This window comes from Syngnathus floridae, chromosome 8 (assembly GCF_059516105.1).
Source record: "Syngnathus floridae isolate MCC-2025c chromosome 8, RoL_Sflo_1.0, whole genome shotgun sequence".
Lineage (NCBI taxonomy): Eukaryota > Metazoa > Chordata > Actinopteri > Syngnathiformes > Syngnathidae > Syngnathus > Syngnathus floridae.
This window is the reverse complement of record NC_142420.1, coordinates 11,138,892-11,164,049: the sequence shown is the minus strand read 5'-3', so window position 1 is coordinate 11,164,049 and position 25,158 is coordinate 11,138,892. Positions and strand designations below refer to the sequence as shown.

Genomic DNA, 25,158 nt, shown 5'->3' with positions numbered 1-25,158 from the left:
GAGTTTCGGGGGGCGGAGGGGGTCTCCCCGCCGTGGGAATCGGCGCTCATGGGCACCGGGCGTTCAGCAAATCCTCCCAAGAAGAATATCAGCACATGTCACATGCCGCCGCCTGATATCCGAGCGAGCGGCGTGGCTGCAAACTCTCCATTGTCCAGTTTGATTGCCTGAATCAAACTGATTTACTGCAAATCCATCTGAGCTTTGATAAATCTATTACAGTTTCATTTCGCTGATTTCATTAACGTGAATAAAACCAGCCATGCTTTCTGCATAACTGCCTTTTAATGGCTTGGCCCTGTCACCTGCCTCCGTATTAATCCCTCTGACTTATTGCTCCGCAGAGGGAATGAGTAATGGCTATTTGAATGTGATCAGCACAGTACAATGCAATTAAGGAACCGGTACTGTTCTGTGCCTTTAATCCTGAACTAATTTGAATTGCAGTTTGATAGCACTGTGAATCCTGCATAATTATGTAGGGTGCATATTAAACTCTGTGACAAAGCGAAGAGGCCTTTAACTAGCCCCGCCGTGAGGGCTGCGGCACGGAGAGCCACGCCGGGCTAGCCGCCCCTGCGAGTCTCAATTACCCACGTCTTGGCTGACAGGTGAAGCCGGGGCTAAAAGGGGGGTGGGGGACACCTTCATTTCAAAAATGGCTGATGAGAATGACTCCTTTCTTTCCCCTCCCGACAATTATGTACGACTGTCATTTTCACCCCCCGGAGAACAGACACATCAGTGGCTGGGATGTGGTTGCCGCTCGTGGAGGAATGGACTCTGAGAGGGGTTCTTATTTGAAGCTGCGCTGTCAACATTTGCTACTCGGGGTGGCGCGACTTCAAATACAATGAGCTTGTACATTGTCAGTAATAAAAATAATAATAATAAAGTGTTGTATATATTGGACAAAAGCAGCGAAAATGTAGTACACACAGTTCAGTTGTATTTAACTTTAAATACATTTGTTAAGGCTCTAAATTTCACATTTGTATAAAATCTGTTCAAATTTGTTAAAAAAATTCAAACTTTTTCACATTTTTTCAAATTTTCAGGCAACTATTTTCATGTCAAAATCTCTTACATTTTTGCTGACAAGTCAAATAAAAAAATTGGCCTAGTGACGGCTCGTATCTCAAGTAACTCTTCAGTTGGTTCACTTGTATCTCAAGGTACCTCTGTATTTGTATATGCAGCTACATATTTAAATGACAATAATCATTAGCTATCTACTTTAAGGTTGTTAGCAGAATTTAGCACAGGTCAGGTGGGGGCAACCCAAACCCGAGTATTATGATGTTTTTAAGGTCAGCTCCTTGATAGAGCTCCTTTATTGGATTGTGCAGGTGTGCCTAATGAAGTGTCCTGCAAGTGGGTAAACACAATAAAGGCAGGACATAATACGACAATATCCCCAGGAGAAAGGCTCTTTCTCCACCTCGGAGCTACTCTTGCCTGTGGACCGATGCAGATTGCAAGATGCAGGTAGCAAGACATTTAAGAAAAGAGGGATAGATTGGGGGGAATGATAAAAGATGCAGCGACAGGGATGGGGGGGGACACAAAAGGGGGCTGCTGGCTAAATTAAGCCATTGTGACTCAAAATCCTCCTTTAATAAGGTTCATGCTGTCTACAACTTCATCATTTCCCCCTGAATGATAATTACTTTATTCAATCATGTTCAAGGTTTTAGTGAAAGCTAGCATTGATTGATTAACTTCAATTACCATGCTTGCATTTGCATAGATAAAAACTGCTTTTCAATTTGTGAGTGGCACGCGGGTGGAAACCCTGCCTTGATATTTGCATCTCAATGTGAACAGTGAAGGATAAAGGTGGGAGCAGGGTCTGATCGGCGCTAAAGCCTTTCTGGTCGGCTGCGCCAGCATCTATTTTTCCATAAACACCCTTTGTTATGTTGTTGGTCCGCTCTCTTCACGCAGAGAGAGCCAGCGGTGAGCTCTGTTTGCCGGCTGGCTTGACAGCTCTGTTTGGGGGGGATTAGGACACCAGTTGCACAACTCAGCAGAGAGCTTAGGTGAGCTCGGGCTGAGACGTTAGCAAAGCCGTCACGCGAGACAGAAATAGACGGTGGGGAAATTTCACACTCCAAGGGGTCGTACATGAACGTTCTTACGTTCACCTGGAGGCTGACTGAGCAAATGAAGATGCACATGTGTACAGAGCAAGCGACGGCGGGAGATAATTACGGTCATCTCGTGTCCATATCACTCATCATTAACCAAACTGAAAAACACATACGTGTCGGCGGAATTGATGGTGACACGTGTCGCCGTCATTTAAGCTTCGCTTTATACAAATTCTGTCTACTTAAGTGGTGTCAGAAAAAGTTCTGGGACTGGTCTCAACGAATTGACAAAAGTGTTTGTACCCATCTGATAATGAAAGAGAAAACTACAGTGGTCACAGAAATAATAAATGTACAGTGGTGCTTTGAGATACGAGTTTAATTTGTTCTGTGGCTATGCTCAACACAAAAACGACGTCGCCCCATTTGTCGGTATTTCTCGTCAACAGCAATCAAAGATCAATGCAACAAAAAGTGCTACTTAGCGTTAGCGTTAAGTCAGCGGATTTAAAGGCTGTGGTTATTTGAACTACACAGTGTAATTCTCAATGGTTTAGTCAAACTACAACAGGAAAAGCACATCCACACGCAGGTTTGAATTTCAAGTGACCACGTTTGTCCATTTGACTAATTTGCGCGGCGCTAATCTGAACCTGGAGGCTGCCGCGAAACATATGTTAGCCTGTCCCCAAACGTAACCACTCATGAGTAAGTGATAATAACGACAGGAGAAGAGGAATCTATTAGCCCTTCCGTTTTTGCATGCCTAATAATCAGATTAATTCAATGACACTAATTTAGAGCAAATGATGGGCCCGCTGGTGTTAATTCAACCTGTGTTTCCAGATGCTCATTTCTAAACAGCTAAGTGAACTAGCTAATCACACGCGCCGCGCCATCTGGGAATTCCCCTACGAGGCAGCGATAGGAGAGGAGATGGGCGTCGTAATATGTTTTAAAGATGCCGACTGATGGCTGCCTGCGTGGAAACGTATTAGGGCTGTCGCTTTCATGTCGGCCTTTTCGAACAAACAGCGGGCTAAACGTGAGCGCCTCTGCGTCGAAGGTACCAAATGCAAATGTGCCTCTTTTTGTATAAAAGGTAAATAAGGTCAGAAAGGCCGCGCTAATTATTAGCACATCTCACGGGTGTAGTTGTGAAGGCACGGCTTACGTTGGCTTCGGTGACAATCACGCCATGCCGACAAAGATGGCACACTCACTAATGTATCCCCAATTTTTCCACCAAGTAGGAAAAAAAAAATCATGCAAATGAAGCAGGTTCTCAATTGGAAGACACAGCATTTGGGTGACATTAATCAAAGGAAAATATGCAGACAAAGGTGACAGTAATCCCAATACTCATGCATAAGTGGCGCAGCTGTGATTCGGCTCACTTCATACTTGTAGAGAACATGAGCGCGTGGCGGCAAAAAAACAAAAAATTCTATACGTCGAGAAAAAGCGCCCTCTCTCATTAATTTTATTTTAGCTCGCAGTGATCAAGTGGCTACTGACTTCTTTTTTCACACTTACATGCTCCTGCCTTCCAATTACAATAAAACTGTTGGTTTTTCCATTAACACTTTGGAGTTGGCATGGGGGAGCGGGGATTTTTTTTTTTTTTTCTGGAAAGGAGGACATCCTCTTCAAAGTGAGCTTGTACTTTATCTTGTGCATGAGATAAAAGTTCGCGGGTTGTCTCTTAGATGTGTCCACCTGCCTGATCCAGCTATAATCATGAGCTTTTTATTTTTATTGAATGCAAAATGTATTTTTTTTCATTATTGTGTGAATGCTACTGACCAGGGATGAGCAACTCAATCGTCATCAGTGCTAGTAGGGGGGCCACGCACTACCTAACCAGAATATTTTCTCAGTGAGCAAATGAAAATGGACACATTCTATAAGGGGAAATATCCAATAAGAGCTCCAGGGGCTATTTCTGCTACATTTGTTCCCATCAAAAGCCGGATGATCCACTGGATTTTCGATACGTCACTCCACCTGTCACTTCACACTATCGTACATAATGGATGGGAGCCCCTCTTTTCTCACCGCTCGTGTAACGCGGTCCTAAAGTGGCCCGCGTGGTGTGATCCCCCCCGCCGGCCGGAAGGGACCTCTTTTCGAGCTGGAGTGCCTCCTGCTGGGATCACTGGGCCGATGGAGAGGTTGGGGGTGGGCGGGGTACAATGACTTGGAGAAGATTGTCTACAGCGCACACCTCCCCCCTCTGTGTCCCCCCCCCCCTCCATCCGCTATTCTTCATTCCCTTGCCCCTTTTGGCCCTCCCCCACAAATAGAGCGACAATGTGGATGTGTTGCCATTTGTCTCGTTTCAGGGTTCGCCAAAGCGATCGCAGGCGTGTTTGGGTTAAAATAATACAAACATATTTTGAGCACAAGAGGAAAATCTTTGTAGGTGTAAAATGCAGGATTTCAGAGGATGCCATTCAATTATTTTCATTTTTGTAGGCATAAAATGCAGGATTTCAGAGGATGACATTCAATTATTTAGGTTGCGATGAAATTATTTCCTGATTCATTCTTCGTTTAAATTTTCACCGTCTAAAACTAAAAGGATGTGCTCCCATCAAGTGGTCGACAGTGGAATTACTTCAAATACAAACAAGAGCTACACCAAAATAAGGTTATTTACTGTACAAAAAGAAATCCGCGAAATAGCCGGACTGTGAACGCGGAACTCGTGATGTCGGGGACTTGACTGTATTATCCTTTTCAGCTGTCACATCTCTCCGAAACTAGCTCTCTATCAATCATTCCTTGAGTTTGATTCGTTGTATAATGCAAACAGCCAGGTAACCTTAATCACAAATAGGAGATGGCAATTTCATCCTAGCAAGAGCGTTAAACAAAGCAAACAGCGGCGTTGAATTTTGATAGCGCTAAGCCTTTCCGGCCGGGGAAGAAAAGCAGATTTTAGCTTCAAATCTATATTCCTGCTTGAAAAGAGATTGTATTGTGTTATCAAGAGAGTCTGTTTACCTAGTGAATCTACATATGGCTATCTAATATCTTTGTGCCATTGAGCAGGTTGGAGGCTGGAGTCCCAGGGGTGTCAAGACTGGGATTATGCATGGCAGGGGTTGAACTATTGCCCCCCGTGTGATTGAAAGACCTCCGCTAGCTTAGGCGTTGTTTATTGTACATTTGCATCGCTCACTTCTCTGAGGCTGCGCTGGTCAGGCAGTCCGTATCGTAATCTAGTTTCCCCTTGTTGTGTTTCCCAGCCTGCAGGTGAGGATGAGGGCTTACAAGCATTAAGCAATCATTTAGTTGATTGACCAGGATACTCTCGGATCAATATCGCTCAGCAGTATTTGTATTGGTGCTAAGCATCCGTCTGTGTTTGGTGTGGAGGAACAGTGATTTGCAAAATTATGGCATGACCAGATCAACTATTTGAGTGGTTATCCCATTATTAAATCAAGTAATTGTATTTTAAAAAGTACGTAAATAATTGTATAAAAATCTATTTGTCATAATTAAAGGCAATAACGTGCATGTAAGACGTAGATAATATTTGAGCATATTTTAGGTCACCATTGAAAAATTCTACTGTTGTCTTTGTAACATTGAGTGTGTATGGCTTTAAAAGACCCGGTGAGTGACGTGGGTGCCGTTAAATGAGAGATAGATTCAGTATATTTCCACTGGATTTTGCTAATCGATATTTTAAATTGGTTACAAACAAAGAGTTTGGGCATAAGATTAACCATTTTTCTCCCCCAAAAATATTTCAGTGTACTTAGCGTATTACACAAACCCTCAGCACATTCCTGTGAGAACTAGCTCCATCGGATCATTGCGAATCAGATTTCCCCACTGAAGAGCAGATTATATTAACAAAGATAATTGCATTCAGATCCTTGCCCTGAAGTGGTCAACAATACAATTTCACTAATTTATCCTGGTGAAAGGTTGACCTTAAGAAATGTAATTACACACACCTGAGTTACACAAGAGCCTAAGAGGTCCGCCAAACGGTTAGCGTTGAAGAAGGTGTAATTGCACAAAACAATTAGCCCGTTGTTGCGGCAGTTTAGAATCATTGCAATGTAGCTTCTGGCTTTAAACAAGCAAGCAATTATGAACAAAGACAAAACACACACGCTCCGTAGAAATGCAAGAATGGAGCGAGTGATCTAAATCAAGCGAGAATATTTTCGGGAATAAACAAAAGGCACCTGCTCGGTCACACCATCCAGTGGGGAGTGGCATTAGTTCTACATGACCACGTGGAATTAAGTGGTGTATAGTAACCTGTTCTAAACACACATCATTTATGAATTTTAATAGGTCTGGCCATGCCTCATAACTATGCATGACTTCATACTTTTATAATTGACAGGAAATATGAACTAGGCCAGGGGTCGCCCATTAGAATGACTTTTCATTTAATTTTTTTGACAGCCCAATACACAAATGCGGGGTGGATTGCTTGTGCTTGTCCAGGAAAGCTTAGAAGTGAAATCTGGCAGAAACCCCTCAAGGCACTGCTCTTATAACTCGATGGAAAAATAGAATAAAAAAAGATTTATGTTTTTGATTGAAGAAAACAACTCTATAATATCCATATCTTAAATTACAAAATATACAATATGCAATATATATTATAAATATTACAAAACAGTGAAAACAATGTGGCCATCGGGTGGCAGTGTAACGTAATCATGCAGACAAAGAAGAGTTCCATGCATACTTTAAGTGACACACAGACGCACTAATATTAGTCATTCTTTGCAGAAGATAAAGAATATATACCTCGTATTGTCTGTCGACATGTGTTGCTGCACCCATTGCTTCAAAAATTGAAATGAATTAAAATGCTGTTAATCCTCCCAAAACACACACACAAAAAATATTTGTCAGCAAAACACAAAATAAAAGAGAATGTCAAGCAATCTGGTTTTCATGTATAGGATGTGTGCTTTAAAGGGCGTGGCCAAATTGAACTCATCGGAATAATTTTTAGTCTGCAGGGTTGACCAGGCAAACAGGACAAATTCCACACAGAATATTTGTTCTTTTTTGGAGGGAGGAAATAGACGACTGTTAATATACAATGGAACAATGCGTGGTGGGCGGCAGAGGAATTTGGGACCCTGGTTTTAGCACATGCTAACACACGATGTTTCCCCAAAATGTAAATCTACACCTCAGGGCTGCCACAAAGAGGTCTCTTGAGTGAGTGACTTAACGTCCATCCCACTCGCAATTAAGCAGACAGACTGACATTGTCGCTCCTACGCCGCCGCAACACTGAAGGCTTTGTTGACATGGCGTCTCGACAAAGCGGGAAACAAACCAGAGGAAAATATTTTCAGCTGACTCATCGACTGGATGTTTTTTTTCTCGGACACTTGAATGAAAGCAAAATGAAAGGTCTTTCACATGTGTCGCTTGGTTCAATATTGGACTTTTACTCACGGTTTTTCGACAATTGGGAGGGAACAATAGTACAACTGACAAAGTGTCCTTTAGAACAAGGGTCTCAAACTCCAGTCCTCGGGGGCCGCATTCCTACATGTTTTCCAAGTTTCCCTCGTTAAACACACCTGATTCAAATGATCAGTTCATCCTCACGTTCTGCAGGAGCCTGATAATTGAATCAGGTGTGTTTAAGGAGGGAAACTTGGAAAACATGTAGGAATGTGGACCCCGAGGACTGGAGTTTGAGACCCCTGCTTTAGAACCTTAGTTCTGGTCCCAAGCTTGGATTGTAACTCGTACCTATGTCGGAAGAAGCCACTGAAAAAGAAGATATGATTTCTTGGCTAATGACCGAGTAGCAAGATCCTTTCAAGGACAGAAAAAAGTTATTTTCATATTTCAGCTCTACCATAAAGTGCAACTCTCAAGTCAATCATTTTATATTTTGAACCAAAAGTGTTTCCATTTTGAAATAGATGCTGTTGGCCATTTTTTTGGCAGTCATATCAAGTCTAAGAATAGAACTCTTCTGGTACGGACCAACAAAATGAAATGCATTCAATTACAGAACAATGCGTGCGTACATACACACAAACATCCGGATCTTTGAAAATATGAATATATTACCATGTGCTTCTTTTAATTCGTGACACTTACAGTAGCGGCCCGTTTTTGTAAAAGGATATCATTAATCATGGCTATAATCAGATGACATCAGGTCATGGCCCACTAAGTGTGTTTTGCTCATTATGGTAATATCCAAGAGAGGGCTCTGGATCCGTATTTCATTTATTTATTTATTTTTTTTACTTTGACGCTTCTTTCCATGACAACCTACTTCCGATTCTGGCGGGGAAGATTAAGCTGAGGAGATCATGGCAATCTTTCTCAATAACTAGCAATTAACAGACATCTTAAATTTTAACAGCCTCATTTGAGGAGAGGTTTGATGTTTTAATTTGAGTGCTTAATGAAAATGCAAAAAAGTATGCACGGGATGGCGTTTAGATTTATTCTTCTTCTGAGCAGACCGCCGGATATTGTACTTTACTTTATTGTCTTCTGTGTTTTTATTTTACCGTTACATTTTCCCATTACGGCACACATGAAGGCTCGTGTTAATAGGTAAAGTCGAAGTGTGCTTACTCATCTGAAAATGATTTTTATGTGTCGCCGTTGTGGCATTATCTTAATTCAAAGCGTGGCAGGCCCCGCTCACGAATGAACGGAAATCATTTCCGTGGCAGCAGAAAATAAACGCCGGGGCTATTTACTATCTGCTTGATAGATGAAGTTTGTGATTTTGATTGCCCGCGATTACGTTCGGGGAGGATGACCTTTAGTGGCTACCGTATTGTAATATAATGAGGACGTGTCAGTCAGGGGGAGTGCGGTGATGAGACGAAGGGCCGGCCGGCCGGGCGGGCAGCGTCGGCCGCATCGATCCACCGCCGACGCCGTGAGTATTGAGGAGAATCTGAAATATTTCAACACCTCCTTCTGCTACACAAAGATAGAACAATAGATGATCCGGCTATGCCCTCAAATGGGTACAATTGCAATCAAATATTAAAAATATTACAAATATAAAAAATATTAAACTGTGTGACGATCCCGACCACTGATGAGTAAAAAGCGTTATTTTTAAATGGCTGTAGCTGAGCGACAAAGGTGATGAAAATGGATATGTTGATGGCTTCTCTTGCCTCCACCTTCTCATTAACTCTGGTCCAGGTAATATGACCTGGGAGAGATTTTCTCCTCCTACTTCAAAGCCAACACTGAGTCGCTAAGCCCTGCCGGGGGAAAGCCCCGATCTCATAAAGAACAATTAAGTGGGCCAATCAGACAGGCTTAAAGTCACTCCTCGGCTGCCTCAACTTCATAATGAAGCAAAAGATATCATCAGCACGTGGATTCTCATCATCATCACAGTCTATCATAATGTTGTAATTTGCCGTGACTTTTGCTTCAAGGGCTACTTGACGCCTGATTGGGCTTTACGGGATGATCCATGTTTTTGTTTAAACTGGCAGTTAGTTCTTTTTTGGGGGGATGTAGTTTACGTGTGTGTGTGTGTGTGTGTGTGTGTGTGTGTGTGTGTGTGTGTGTGTGTGTGTATATATATATATATATATATATATATATATATATATATATATAATATGATATAAAAATATAATAAAATAATATAATAAATATAATAAAAATATATAACAAATAAATTTATAATCTAAAAATATATATATGTACATATATAATAAATTATAAATGATATATATTATTAAAAAAAATTAAGTATGCAGGAACATTTCAGGGAAGAGCGCGGTTTTGTTCAGAATTTTTGGCAGCGCCAATTTGCCTTTGGGCTCCAGCAACAGGGCCGGCCGGGACAAGTAAGTCTGAACTCGCCTTGGCCCAACATTCGGTCTTTCGGCATTTCCACAAGTCCCGTAGAAACCAGCCGCTAAATTGACATGACTTTTTATCCTTTCTTAGTTAAAAACGGCGTCGGCATGCGATGCGAGTTTGCAGTGAATAGTTTATCTCTAGGGTGTTAGCCCTAACTATGGAAGCGGAGTTGCAGTGAAACATTAATCACCAAAGTATTATGGCTCATATCCTTGGACAGCACATTAATTCAGGTGGCTATTAGGCTGCAGCCTTGCAGCCATCCATCGAAAAGAAAAAAAAAACGGGGAGGGAGGGGGGGGGTCCCACATTCAAATTCAGTTGTACACAGTGCGCTATTAAGGGCACGACAATGAGAAAGGCAATTTTCAAATTTGAATATAACCAATAAATGAGTATATTTATCGGTGTGGGTGCTGCGGGTAAAACTCCGAAGAATGGACTTTAGTGGGCGTAATAACTCCGCTGCGGCTGTTCCTGTATTCCTTGTCAATACAGGCGGGCGGGCGGGCGCTCCACCTGCAGATGGAAAATAAAAAAAATAAAAAAGGAAAGTGATGGAACACCAATTAGAAAGGCTCTCTCTCCTGCGCTTCCTCTGAAAAGCCAGGCTCCGCTAAAGGTCAACCTGAAATTTGAATGACAGGGCCAAAGTCTTTTACTCATAATTTTTGTGTTTGCCATAGATTTTGGAGCAATTCACAGCCTTAGAGGCCTTAAGTAGAACAGCAATTAATTGTAATGAATAATCTGACAAATCTGGTTGACATATGGCCGCTAATACTCGTCCTTTCTAGAGGGAGCAGTGGAGGGATTAGATTACCTCAAATGATATGTGGGAGCGCCGTGCCATCTGCACGTACAGCGAGCGAGCGGCGCCGGTGCACGTTGAACAGGACGTGGGTGGAAGCGGGGTCTCTGCCCTGACGCTCCGCTTCCCCGCATCTGATTTGGGAATAGGAACAACTTTTTTTTTTCCCTCCCTTTCCGTCTTATTGAACCAGATGGCTTTGGTGAAGTCTAAAAAAAAAAAAAAAAATGCAATAACGTGACGCCTTTGCCAAAATGGAACACGGAGAGCAAAAGCAAACAAACATGACAGAAGTGACAAGTGTTGTGTCAACACACAAACAACACGTCCGCACGGAGCCATCTGAGCACAGGCGAGTTTATTAAAAGCATCTAAATGGATGATTACTTCTCATCCCTCTTATACCGACTTCACACGTGTTTGCCAATATACTTGTAAAGCTCGACAAAACATTTATAGCGCAATGCAATGAGCGTGAATTTATTTAGCTTGCCAGTAAAAGAATTTTTTTTAAAAAAATCATCTTGAAGCTCTTTTGGCTGCTTTTAGGTCACAAACAGGTGTTTTTGCTAAAACTGCTATTTACTATTATAGAATGGAAAACAAATTGGGGTAAGTTTGGTGTATTTAGAACTCTATTTGGCAAAAATGTGTTCATTTCTTTTTTATATATTATATTGTGTATTATACAATATTCTGTGGCTCTTGAAAAATCAAGCAGAATGATCCAAAACAGTATTTGGAACTCTACTGGCAAAAAATTAGCTAAAACTTTTTTTAGTATATTGGTCAAGAAGTGACTTCACCTCACGAATCAAGATACCAACACTCATGTGATCTCCAAATCACACGTATGTCGGCGTGCTAAGTATCACCTAAGTGATATTGAGGCGATGACAAAATAAAAGTAGTGCTGCGGCACCTCTTTTCAGCTGAGATATCAGTCACACGGCAGTGCTTTCTGATCATCACTTGACTCTCCATTTGCCGCACCTGTCTGCCTCTTTTGTGTTGCTTCTAAAAACCATTGTGAAGCGATAGTTCAGGAGCCAGGTCTGCTATGATGGCAGGAATATAGAACACCGATCCGCTCGCCCCCTCCCCTCCCTCGCCCTTCTCCAGGCGCCGGTGTGGCTCGCATAATTGCCAGGGAGCAGGTCTTAATTTAAACCGGGGGGTAATTATCATGCAGAGCATACCCACCCAGAATGTTTGCATAACTATCACAAGCGTTTTCATAAATGATGCTTTAATTAGTCTTAATTAGAATTTGTTTAAGTCAGCAGGGAATGCAGGGCCCGTGAAATGATGTATGTAATAAGCATCAGGGCCTGCTCTGTTTTTTTCCCCCTTACTCGGGGAATAGAGCTGACAAAAATCACATCACATTAAATTGATTCAGTCAGAATTAAAATTCTTATGGTATTAATTAAATGGGTGTGTGTGCGGGAGGGAGGGAGGGAGGGAGGGGAGAGATCTCATTAGCAGGCTGTGTGGTGAGGCAGAGAGCCTCTCCGCCAGCAGATGTGACGGTGTCAGAGCTGCTGTACATGGTTGCCATTAGGGCCCCCAGACAGGAAGGGGGAGAGAGAGAGAGAGAGAGAGAGAGAGAGAGAGAGAGAGAGAGAGAGAGAGAGAGAGAGAGAGAGAGAGAGAGAGAGAGAGAGAGAGAGAGAGAGAGAGAGAGAGAGAGAGAGCGAGAGAGAGAGAGAGAGAGAAGAAGGGATGACCTGGGAGTGACAGAGGAGAGGAAAAGTCAGCAGGCATGTGCTGGAAGAAGAAGAAGTGCGAAGACGGCAAAAGGCTCGGACGGCGGTGCGTGCTTGGAGGAGGGTTGAAGTGGCAGTGCATTAATGGGCTGCGGGCTCTGCTCGCCTTCTATAGCTTTATTTAGCTTCATTTGGTCTATTTGGCTGGAATTCAATAAGAGGAGAGCTAATGACTTGACCAGATAGCCTGTTATCAGCTCTGATGAGACACCCTCTCTCGCTGTGACTTTATACAGCTACACCAGACTAATGGGCTTCTGGATTGCTACCCAGAGGACATTACATACAGTGCAGTGCAGTACAGTACTGACCCCCCCCCCCCCCCCCCCTCACCCCCTTCTGCCTAAGAGTAATCACAATTAACTCATTCACTACCAACCCGGTTAATATCATTGACGTCTATAATCGTCAATGGTACTGAATGAGTTAATAGCAATAAAATCAGGATTTTCTTACAATTTGCAGATAAAATATTTCCATCAACTTCAGGGTTGATTTAGCTGCTTCCATCATGTTTATAAGTGAAGAGAAGGCCCTCTCTACCCCAAAAATTTTTGGAGGGATATTTACCAATGCAGTTAATTGTGGCATCAAGTTTATATTGGGTGGCGGTCCAATAAATGTGTTGAGCGCGCTCAGTGTTTGGTTGTTTCATTTGGAGCCTTTGCTTACTCGTTAGGATGCTAATGGCCCGGACGCTGGCCTAAAAATCCAATTTGGCAGCGTGAACTGAAAATGCCATCAAAAGTGTGTCTCTTGACTTATCTTTTCATCCCTCAGGTGGCGCGTGGCATCATCAGGTCAGCAGAGAGTCGGGATGTTAAACAATGGCCGCATTGTTGAAGCCCAAAGCGGCTGTCAGCTTCAGTGAACTGCAACCTTGAGAGGACACAAGAATATCAAAATCACTCACACATTTATTAAAAAGTGCCAGACCATACAAAAGTATCTTTTTGGGGGGGGCAATTGGAAGGAACATATTAATTTTTTTATTTTAAAAAATATTTTTTATTTTATATTTATATTTTTCAATAATGTGCTCAATAAAATTCCCACCGATGAAATCAATCACAACTGCGTGACGAAAAAGCGAAAATCTGCAGCCAGGGCAGTTGGAAGGAACATATTTATTTATTTATTTTTAAAAATATTTCATTTTATTTTATATTTATATTTTTCAATAATGTGCTCAATAAAATTCCCACCGATGAAATCAATCACAACTGCGTGGTGAACAAAGTGAAAACCTGCAGCCAAAATCTTTCAATATCCAAAAACGGCCTCCCTCCGAAAAAACCCGTCGACACGATACGAGGCGAGCATTGTAAACGCCGCCTGGTATGGAATCCAATGAAAATGATAATGCGGGAAACAATGGCCCGTGGCAATGTAGCAGCAAGCCGGCGGAGGGAACCCACCTTACAAGGCATGGCTTTCCCACTATTGGCGTGACCGCTAGGAGGCCCTGCATAAATATTTGGGGTAAATACACACTACATCATTTTTCTTCACACTTGAATTGCATTATGATTTTCATGCAGACTCAGGTGAACCGGGGTCAGGGGACTAAATTAAGTGGGTCCCTGGAAGCAGCTGCTCTGGTTCCTCTCTTTAACCATGCTTGGCTGGTTAAGCTATCAAAAGCAGCTTGTACATGCATCATAAAAAAACAGCGCGCGCGCACGCGTTCAAATGGTATTAAAATGCTGTTGACCCTTAAAATTAGAAAAGGAAACATTGAACTCTTTGCATGGCAATTATTACACGTCGGTCAAAACGCACAGTCGAGGAGAGGGACGAGGCCCCCCTCGGAAATTTATCGACAGGCGGGCGGAGAAGTGAGGAGATTCGTTTATGACAATGGGGCGTGATGACATCACGCCGTAAAAGCCCTCGGTGGGGTCGCGGCACGCCAGCCGCATGCGTTTGGAGGCTTTGTGTTTGCTATGCATGAATACCTAAGTGGGAGAGCGGGTCAGCGGTTGACATTGCTTCCCTGTGATGTATGATGACATCCACAACTACGAGCTTTGCTTTTTGTGTGTGTGTGTATGTATATTTTCCATCAATGCCGACGCCTCGACTCGATCCGGCGGCACCTTGACTTTAATTAGTTCCAGGACCACGCTCGTACTGTAAGTACATTTTCCACGTGAAAATGAAAGTAAAGGGCTTTAATTCATTCCAGCCTGCTAAAAACACATTTTTCGCAACAATTAGAGATGTCCGATACCAAGTACCGATACCACGAGTACTGCAATTGGCTTGCTAGTAATGCAGGAGCGCAGTGCCAACTAATGGCAAGGAGGACTCATTCTTTCCCTTAAGTAACAGTGTCACCTGGCGTTGGGACTCTTGTTTTAATAAATAAAATTAGTACTATACTGCATACAACGGTAATTCAAGATAATTGAAATAAATAAATTGCTTTTATAAGGTGTGAGGACAAGCCAAGCTAATGTAAGAGACGCGGACCAATGTGTACCAATCTGGCCAATGTTGCAAATGAATGTGCAAGACTTCATGACAACGCCACATTCACTGCATGTTATTTTTTTCCAACAGTGTGATAAATCACCTTGGTCTTCTGGATATTTGACTGAGCGGAGCAGCCGCAAAAAAAAAAAGATTAATTTAATTAAACAAATTATGCCATTATTAGCAGCAAGAAAAATTTATTTTTGTTTCAAAATTGCATTCTATTATTAGAGAACGTTTTGTATAATAATTTTTTGTAAATTTATTTTTATTTTCATTATTATTTCCTAGTAAATTTAAATCATTGCTTCTTTTGCAAAAGGTTTAAAAATGACTTTTTTTCCTGGTCTGGTCTCCTCCTAAACTGTAAACACAGGCCATTATGATAATATCGTTTAATTATACTAATAATCTGTTATATATTCATTAGCCTTTTAATTGGTTAACTCTGGGGACCGCCAGCAATTGCAGTCAGTCACACACACACACGCACGCACGCACGCACGCACGCACGCACGCACGCACGCACGCACGCACGCACGCACGCACACACACACACACACACACACACACACACTCACACACACACACACACACACACACACAGATGATAATCGCACACACACACGGCGCAGAGAGACCCTGCAGAAGTCACCTCCCCCTGAACTTTTAGTCGAGCACTCTTCCTCCAATCATTGGCAATTTCAGTACATTTGCCAGTTTGGATAGGAAAAGCAAAGCCTTACCTCTGAATGTGGGGAACCTGTGACATCTGCACTGACATGCTGGAGATAATCCTCCATGTGATTGTCAGACAAATTGGGGGTCATCGGCGCCGAGCGTGGCGCAAAAGGACACGGAGGGAAATGTTCAATCAGCAGCCAGTCCATTCGGGAGCCTTCGCCTTTTTACAGCCTCTTCAGCGCACGGTTCATCTCCCCGCCGCGATCGGGCGCTCGCCTCGCCTTCTCTGCCCACAGCTGCCGAGGTTCCTCCGCTGGGAGGGAGCTGGGTTAATTTACTGATTAATATCCAGGCACTAGATCCCGCTTTCCCCAGATGGCCAATTAAAAAACTACAACTGGCAGCGCTCGTAGGCCTGGCAGCAGGTTGCCGTCGGGCCCGGGGCTGGAGGCTGTGACAGAAGGCGTCGGTCCTGTTTGGGCCCAAACGAGAGCCACCGACCAGACCGTGTGACTCTTTGACTCAGTATAGAAGGACAAACGAACACTGGAAAACTGAGAAGAAACGGGGGGGGCGACAGAGGACATTTGTTCAAGTATCTTTCGAAAAAGTACGAACGTGTTTTCAAATCGCAACAAAGTTGTGGCGGACAGCGTCTTTGGTGAAAGTGCGCTCGTTACGTTTATGTGCTTTACTATTCTTCCGCTGTTCGTGAGTACGTATTATATAATGAAACGCTAACATTTGTGTACAAATCTAAGCTAGGTTTGCCTATATAGCAACGTCAATGATAGTTTCGTTAGCCCGTCAATGGGGTTTTTCTTTGTGTGTTAGCATTGAGCTAGCAGACTATTGTAAAAAAAAAAAAACATTATGTGGTTGTTTAAAATACACAAATTCCCTTAACTGAAAAGGCAATAAGCATCTTGAAGGATCTTTTTGGGTAGAATTGATTAACTGAGTGTTCGTTTTTATAGTATACATTTTTTGCTATTGCTAGCTATAAAAAAAACTGAGGAACTACAAAGTAGCTCACATCCAATTAAATCAATTTTATATTGAAGCACTATAACAGCCTCTGCATTACAAGACATTGCTATGTTTGGATGGGCTGGGGGGGTCATTTGAATACAGCTCTCTTGATACTGACAAAAACCTTATCAACGGGCTTGCATCACCACGGCAACACTGTAAATACAATAGCGGAGCTTCCAGGAAAGGGGTAATTAATAACCCAAATTACAGGAGCTCTACAAAGACCAACAGAGCTCTCTGTGTTCTTTGATGAAGGAGAATTTCAGTTGTACTTCTATTGGGTCAGCTCAACCAGGGGCCATCTTTGTTTAAAAAGGGGAGAAAAAAAAAGGCTGTGAACAGAATTGATGGCCTGTTTCATTATGTAATTGCCTCTTTAACTTCCTTGTCCCGTGCAATCGCTCTTTAAACTCCAGCTGGAGGTATCTCCGACAGATCGGTAAATAGATGTAATCTTCGCATCACCTTTAGTCGACCCGTAATCTTGAAAACCGGGGAATGAATAAAGTCCCAATAAAGATGAGTTCTACAGCAAGCTGAGCTGAATCCTTCAGGATCACACAGACGGAGGATATAAAAAAAAAAAAAAATTAAAAAAAGAGTACCGATCCGGAGGTAAAACAAGGCTCCAGTCAGCCTTTAAGCTGCCACCCTCAGCGTCGGGGTACAAGGAGCACAAAGCTAGATATGATTACCTGCCCACAACAGAGCGATGCATCCCACCCTCCGACCCTTGAACCCAAAGGTGTCCCCGACATCGAATCAAAGTAAACACGACGCCCCCCGTTCGCAGCCTCTGAAGTGCTGGCCGGACTTGAGAACACAACACGAGTGACCCGCTTTCCTTTCATTTCCCTCCTCATAAAGATCCCGCAAATGAAAAAAAAAATAAAGCAAAGCAACACACAAAGCAGTCGAAGGGAAGGCGGAACTCTTGATTGAAGGGTCAGCGGAAGGATCACTGCGAGAAGGTCACCCGAGAGCCCAAATTCACATCCCATAATTGAGTAACAGGGGGGTCGCTGATTACAAGGTGGGTGACAACAAGCTTGGCGGTACGTTGGCTTCAAAAGATAAAAAAAAAAAAGCAGACAGACAAAGCGCCAAAGATGGTTGGTGGGAAGGCAGACAGAATATTGGATGGTCTCACCACAGTGAGAATGAGGACTTAATTAAGTGAACAGTCGGATGCGGCGGCAAAGCACTATATCAGAGAGACAGAGAGCGATAATTCCCTTTATGTAATTAGATCAATTGGGCATGAAGCAAGAGCAGTGTGCCGCCCGCTCAAGTGGGATCACTCGGGGAGCTTTGATTACTTTTTTGATTGGGAATGCAAAATGAGACCGGCTTATTTGCCAATTACCGTATTGTTTGGTGTTTTGGTGTTGTTTTAACTTTTTTTGTTTTGGACTCTGATGACTTTTGTAAAAAATACTTGACCTTAACGCTCGCCGTAAATATTGTTTTATAGCAAAGCCGCGCACCAAATTCAAATCATTAGCAGTAATTAACGGCTTCTCTGATGAGTCACTCGAGTGCTTTATGTCCACTTATTTGGCCGATAAATCGACTGCAAAAGACTCGTTGTGTGTTATTCGAGGATATGGATTCGGGGCTCAATGAGATCCCGCTGGAGTTCACCGTCGAGCAGTGAAAGATGTGAAAATTGTCTACGAGTCGACTTTTTTTTTTCACTTGAAGAAAGTATTATAAACAATGGTCATTCCACGAGATGAGCGATTGAATCATAAGGGGCAGAGATCAATTTAGCTGAAGTTGCAATGCTAACAAAAAGTATATTGAAGCTAATATAGCAATATTTGCTATTCAGCAAATAAATTCAACCAAGCAACCACTCATAACTTCAAAAAGTCGAGGTCACGTTTTGCACAACTCTCATAAGAACACATTTTAAACACAAGCCACCGAGGGGTGAAAAAAAAAGGGGGGGGCAGGGGTCTTAATATACTGATCAATCCCTGATCCTGTATAAGAACCGGCAGTGCAGTCTGAGCCCACAGGAAAGACGTGTAGTAGTTGTGTGGCCCAGTGGAGCATTAGACTGTCTCTGTATGTCTGGCTCTGCAGACAGAGGACACGAGTGAGGGATGGGCCTCGTCGTCCGGGGGAAACGACTTGTGTCCGCCGCCCACACTGCGCCTCCTTTGTGTGAAATTGGCTGAGAGGATGTAGACATATTCCACGCACTGATCCATAGCGGAGTATAAACAAGAGGGGGGGAATCTTGCTTTGCCTCCTAGAAGGTCAGGAAGCTTCCCCGTGAAACAGTAAGTGACACTGCCTCTTCGGCGCTCACTAACAGTCTGATCGGTGGAGCCTCGACCCCCACCCCACCCATTTCCTATTTTCCTTCGATGCAACCCTGCATGTTGTTTAGTAAAGTTGAAATGTAAAAAAAAAAGTAGCATTCCATAGTCGTGAGTTTCATCTAAATATATAGTAAACATTAAATAGTACATTTTAGACATTGTGCTGCTCCTTCAGGTGTAAGCTCATTAGCCACTTGGGGGCAGTATAACAGACAGAGACTGTACAGAAATCATGTTAGTCATTCTTCACAGATGATAAAGAATATACACCTAGGAGTATTTTTTTATATTATTTGTCTAGTGTTGCTCCACTGTTGTATTCAAATATCAGTTGCTAAAATTAGTAGAATGGTTCATGGCAGTACGGAAATTTCCAGGCGCCGATACAAATTAAAAAAATGTAAATATGTGCAGCCTAGTACCAAATGCCTCGTAGACCAGTACCGAGTTTTAGCATCAATGTGTTAGCATTAGCGTTGCATCTTGAAAAACTCTTACGGCCCATTACACAAGTGTAGTAAAAAACTATCCCAAGTTGGGAGGAGAAAAGTGAAGTCCTTATCTCAGCGAGGTCATGACGGCTGAGACAAAAGGTAGAAGATCTGTGCATGAAATCTGATTGCGGCTGCAGTAAAACGGACTGGGGAAGGCATGAATGTAATTAAAGCGGCTGACACTTTTATGCTGGGTAATGGGAGTCGGGGGCCCAGCTATTCCCAGACGAGCTCCCCTCACAGTATGGAGCACATTTTAATACCAAGTCGCACAATGACTTAAATGCAACTCTCAAGGCTTTTTATTTTTATTTTTAATTCATATTGATGTGTAAACAGGATAAATGCCAACAACCTGGTCTTTAAGGGACATGCTAAATAAACACTCGGCCATATAGAAAATATATAAAACCAGTCAAGCATCTGGAGACGGCGCAATTCTCAACTTCTCCCGTGATTTTCTGGCACATAAAAATTCGCAATTATGAAACTTATGAGCTTGAGTACGGCAATGAAATTAAAGTAGACCGGGCGAAAAAGACGAGCCGTGTTGTATCGGGGTGTTAAAAAAGACCAAAACAAAACTGCAATCAGTTACATGCAGGTGAGAAGGAAGGGAGCATTTAGATCACAGAGGGGGCAGATAATGAAGAAGTTAATAAGAGGAATGGTACTTGGAAATGTTCCTCAAAGAGCCAGATCCCAGGATTTAATCTGTAATAAATAATCCGGCATCATTGCAAGATGGCATCTCATAATGGCAAATGAAATATGCTGGTATGATAGGTCCAATAAATCTGGATTTTCCGATGGTTCCCTCAGGCTAGGACAATATGCAACTATAGTGCTCTCTGTCAGGAAGAGCAGATCTCAGAGCCGTCATAAAATCTAAATGGGCACTAATTAGGCAAGCCTTGCCTCTCACACTTACTATTTCTATTGACATTTTCAGCACGCTGCCGCCACCCGCCGCCGCCCGCCATCGTCGCTCCCCCCCTCCCCCCTCAGTCCTCACTACCATAAGTCACTGAGAGGAGAACTGAAGGGAAGTTCAACTTAGTGGTAATGAATAAATTTGCCCTCCCATGCAGTACTGTTTCTTTTCTCTCGCATATTCATCGGGCTAAATGGTAATTTCCGTGGCGGCATCAGTTGCGGAAATCACATTTTCTGCTCAATTTAAAAAGACATGTTTGACGTTGGTGTTAATTTTCTATAGCATAGTTAAATCTATATGTCCGCATAGCCCGCCTGTCTGAAATTAATAAAAAAGCTAATGCACGCTTGGCACAGGAGCGCTTGTTGAACATATGCTGCAAGCACGGCTAAGCCATCTGGCACCGAGTCAAGTATTCCCCACCAACTATAGTCTTATGCTACCTGACAGTGGGAAAGCTTTATTCCCCAGGTATCGGGGGCACAAATGGAGAAATATTATTGAAATGATTATCTGCATCAAGACTCAGATTTGGGATGACATTTCGCCGGCTCTGCCTAATCCGAGGGGTTGTCTACGAGAGGGCGGAGAGGGGGTTTGCCGCTAAGCCTTGGCGGGTTGATTAATGAAGCCGCCATAGCGGGTGGACCCGGCCCACCTCCACTCAGACCCAGGGGCCGAGCCCCGCATATGAAATTGGCCGACGACGCTCATCTCCATTGGAGGAGAGGAACGCGATGATCCTCTAGCTTGAGTCGCCGCAACGGCGCACTCCAAAGCCCGCTGCGTCCGGGCTTAGCAGGCCCGACTCCTCGCGTTGGGTGGCAGTGAGCTAGCGGCGCTACGTGCGCGACGGCTTCACCTGATGTCAAGCACTTTTCACTCAAAGTTAGATTGCTGTTCTCGGCAGCAACTTTTTTACAGATTAATGCTTGATGATTGCATCAGGGGAAAAGATATGCTACCTTTTTGACCAAACTGGCCTACAATGAGGTGCAAGGAATTATGAACAGTTCCAACTAGCGGGCAGTGTTAGCACAAAACTAGGTGCTAACTAAATTCAATTTTAATGCATGAAACAAAAAATTGATAAAATTTAAAAATATATAAATATAGATATTTAAATACAAAATATACAATAACATAATATATAGAAAATAATATATTAAATATATATCAAAAATATAAGTTATATTTTTTTAAATCTGAATAACACAAAAAATATTAAACATATGAATAACAGCAAAGTCATTATTTCCCTGCGAAGGCATTTCAGGTCGCTGCAAAGCAGATAGCGGCCAGCCAAATTTGTGAATAGGGCAGGGGGAGGGGGTAATAGTGACATGAGCGTAGAAGGAGAAAATGCAAAAAAAAAAAAAGTCATTCAAAAAAGGCAAAGTGCATCTTTAATCATTCCATGTCGATGATTAGTCAGACAATGTCGCTTTGTTAAAAAGCTTTCTCGTAATTAATAACGGCGGTTGAGGCGGAACAATCGAGGGTGTCAGCGGTTGTACTCTTCGGCAGAGGTGATTTCTAAATAGTGTAAACGAGGTGTTTACCTATTGTGATCTGTTCGCTGACAAGCAGAGCCTCTTTTTTTTTTTTTTTTTTTTTTGCCCGCCGACGAGAGAAAATGATTAATTGCGAGCAGGCGCCTTCTACGGCTTCAAGGCTAAATCAACTTCCAAGAAGTGCTAACTTGCTAGAATATAAACTAATTTTAGGCCCTAGATATTAAAATATAATCCATCTTCTTCCTCCACAGGGAAAGCTAATTAGAAAATGTGACTGGCATAGTAGAGAAGCGCAGGCCATGGTAGGATTAGGCAGCAAGAGAAAAAAAAATTCCCTATTTTACACACACTTCCTTTCTGAACATGAAATTTCAAATATTGACGCTGTACAGTCTTTCTCCGCCTCACATTGGCTCCAACGCCATGACCAGCAAACAATAGTTGCCCGAGGCACAAAAGCAACCTGGCTCAGACTTGACTGCTCTTTTCTTCCTTTTTATGTACTGACCTTATGCACTGAAACATATTCTTCCACACACCAAAGGTAGACATGAAAAATAAATAAAATAACAGGAGGCCGTAGGAACTGTTCGAAAGCAAAGCCGAAGAGCATTAACGGCAACGCCTCTCGTGAGTATTTTGAATGTCACAAGTGGAAAGTGGCACGACGGGCGCACAACCTCACGCAATGTGGCACAGGAACCGAGCAGTCCCGGATCTATGGAATCCCGCAAGACCCCCCCGCCCCTACCCGAGAGATTCGAGCAAAGTGACTTCTAGTTTTACAAATAAGCACCACTCAAAATGACTAAAAAATTCACTTTGCCATTTTTGTCAATTCCTAAAATGCTCAAATTGAAATTTGTTAGCAATTTAGCAGACCGCCAAGCAAGCTGTTTAACAGTATCATTTCAAACACTTTTGGACTATCTTTAAAAGTTCACATAATTAGTTGGCTAAACCCAATTACGAGAACGTACAAAGCCGTTACAGGGTCTGCCTTACAAGGGCGAACGTCTGGCATTGTTAATGACGTTCACGTTATCGCACAAAATGCTCTGTGCGACGTGGCAAAAAAAAAAATACAAATGGGAAATTTGGAAGAGAAATTAGACGAGAGCTCAAATGACACTTCTGGTTGGTAAAATGTCTCGTTGAGTTTGCTGTATTGCTTTAAGAAATCAAATAAAATAAGATTAATTTAGCACATGAGAAAGTGCGCAATCTTCAGTGAGCGGATGAGGATTACTCGTTTCTGGGGATGTGGAAAGCAGAAAGCGGCAGAGGGTCCAGTATGCGAGTGTGTGTGTATGTGTGTTTAGGCAGCAGAAAGCTGGCTGAGGTTCGGCACTGCAACATTGCCATCTTTTGGCCAAAGTGAAAACTCAGAAGTACCTTTCCTCACCTTCATGCTTGGATTTTTTTTTAATACTATAAAATGTGTAGTTTGGAGACATGGGTATGGGAAAACAAAGTCATTTAGCCAAATTAATGAGAATTTGGATGCGCGCCAGCACCTATTTTTACTGATGACATCATCAACTGTCAAGTGGAGAGAGAAGCTGAAACATGAAAGTAAAATAAGTTGCCATTTTGGAGAATTTTGGGAGGATTTTTGGAAAGTCAACCTGGTGGTGTTGTAGTGAATAACAAAATTGCATTTGCTAGGTGAAATTAGTCAGACTAATTTGTTTTGTACTAAGGAGACAGAGCCGTTTCCGGGCTGTAACATGGTTACTCCCTGTGTGGTCCAGAAAATAAGCATTACATTCGATAAAAATACAACTCACACATTCAAAATATGAAATATAATCAAATATATGTATGCATTGTTTCTTTTGAATACTGCACTTTTTTTTAACTTTTTTGATAGACATGTTTTTAGAAGCAGTTCAGTTGTATTTAACTTGGCTGTGAAGTACATTTTGTTTTTTGTTTTAATTACTATTCTTACATACATACTAACGATATTTTTTTCAGACTAAAACCTCTTATTTTCAAAACAAACTTTAACCTATGAAATTGGAGTAAAAAAAAGTTGGCGAGCTACTTCCCAGACCAAAATTGCTTGATTTTGATCCATTGTGCAACAAGGCCCTCACCCACTCGCACATCATCCATCCCTCCTTTTCTTGTCAGGAGATTTACAAACATGTAGTGAGAGGGAGCCTGGAGTGGCTGTCCTCTACCTGAATAAATATTGTCTGAGCTCCGCAGCCCGTTTTCCCACGGTGGTGTACGGGACATCACGGATAAGGGAGAAGATGGGCGGTGACAGCGCGAGTGACAATTCATCCCGTCAACCCCCCCTCACCGACTGACATGTCACATTCTCTGATGACTTTATTGTGCTGCCTGTCAGCGCACTTAATCTGCGTGTCAGTCAAGCGGCGAGGAGCCCCACACCGCCATCTCCAGACGGCGGGAGCGCCTTTTAATGACATTAGATTTTTTGGAGTAACGCCATTCAGCACATCACTGATACCATCGTCTATTTTGCATGGCCCGGCGACACGGCCTGATAGAGTGGCGGTCATTTCCCCATCCGTTTGGAACTGGATGACAGATGTCAAGATGAGAAGCGGCTATTATTTACCGCGCCCGTGTTTTTATCACAGGCCGACATGATGTCTCACTTTACTCCAGGCTGTCGGATCCTGTCCCTCCCTTCCTGCTCTGCGGCCGAACCCAAAAGTGTTTCATTTTGATTTGCAAGAGCAATTTTTTTTTTTTTGCTTACCTCTTGCTGTGAGGAGCCGGAATTAATCGCGATAATTTCAAATCAAGGAGTGCGTGATAAAAGTCAAATTCATTAAAGCGCCCGAGTCTATAAAGCTTTCTCCGTCAAGACCAAATGACGAGGTGATTATGGTCTATTTGTTAAATCACACCAATCTCGTTTAAGGTAATAATGCATGGCGTAACTCTCGATGTAAAGGGATTAAAAAGATATATGCTAAATGTCCCAACGATGATCATTGGGACTTTAACTTTATTAAAAAGATATATGCTAAATGCTGATGCAGGCCAGATGTTGCTTGTGATTAGGTGATGCAATGACTTTATGAAGCACTTCAGATATCCTTTCATTGAAAATTAAGACGCATTTACAGACAGGCATCATGAGGGGCAGCCATC

General features: G+C 42.6%; 2 long non-coding RNA genes across 2 annotated transcripts in view; both read right to left on the bottom strand.

The window, feature by feature from the left end:
• Positions 1–6,638: 6,638 nt before the first annotated feature.
• Positions 6,639–12,857, bottom strand: LOC148394571 (uncharacterized). Its single transcript, XR_015859836.1, has 2 exons — positions 10,786–12,857; positions 6,639–10,481 (listed from the first exon to the last, which is right to left on the bottom strand). It is a non-coding gene; the product is annotated as an uncharacterized LOC148394571 (long non-coding RNA).
• A 141-nt stretch (positions 12,858–12,998) lies between these two features.
• LOC148394570 (uncharacterized) overlaps positions 12,999–25,158 on the bottom strand; it is a 26,805-nt gene continuing 14,645 nt past the window's right edge. Inside the window, exon 3 of the long non-coding RNA XR_015859837.1 lies at positions 12,999–13,421. This is a non-coding gene — a long non-coding RNA (uncharacterized LOC148394570). The remainder of the gene's footprint in view (positions 13,422–25,158) is intronic.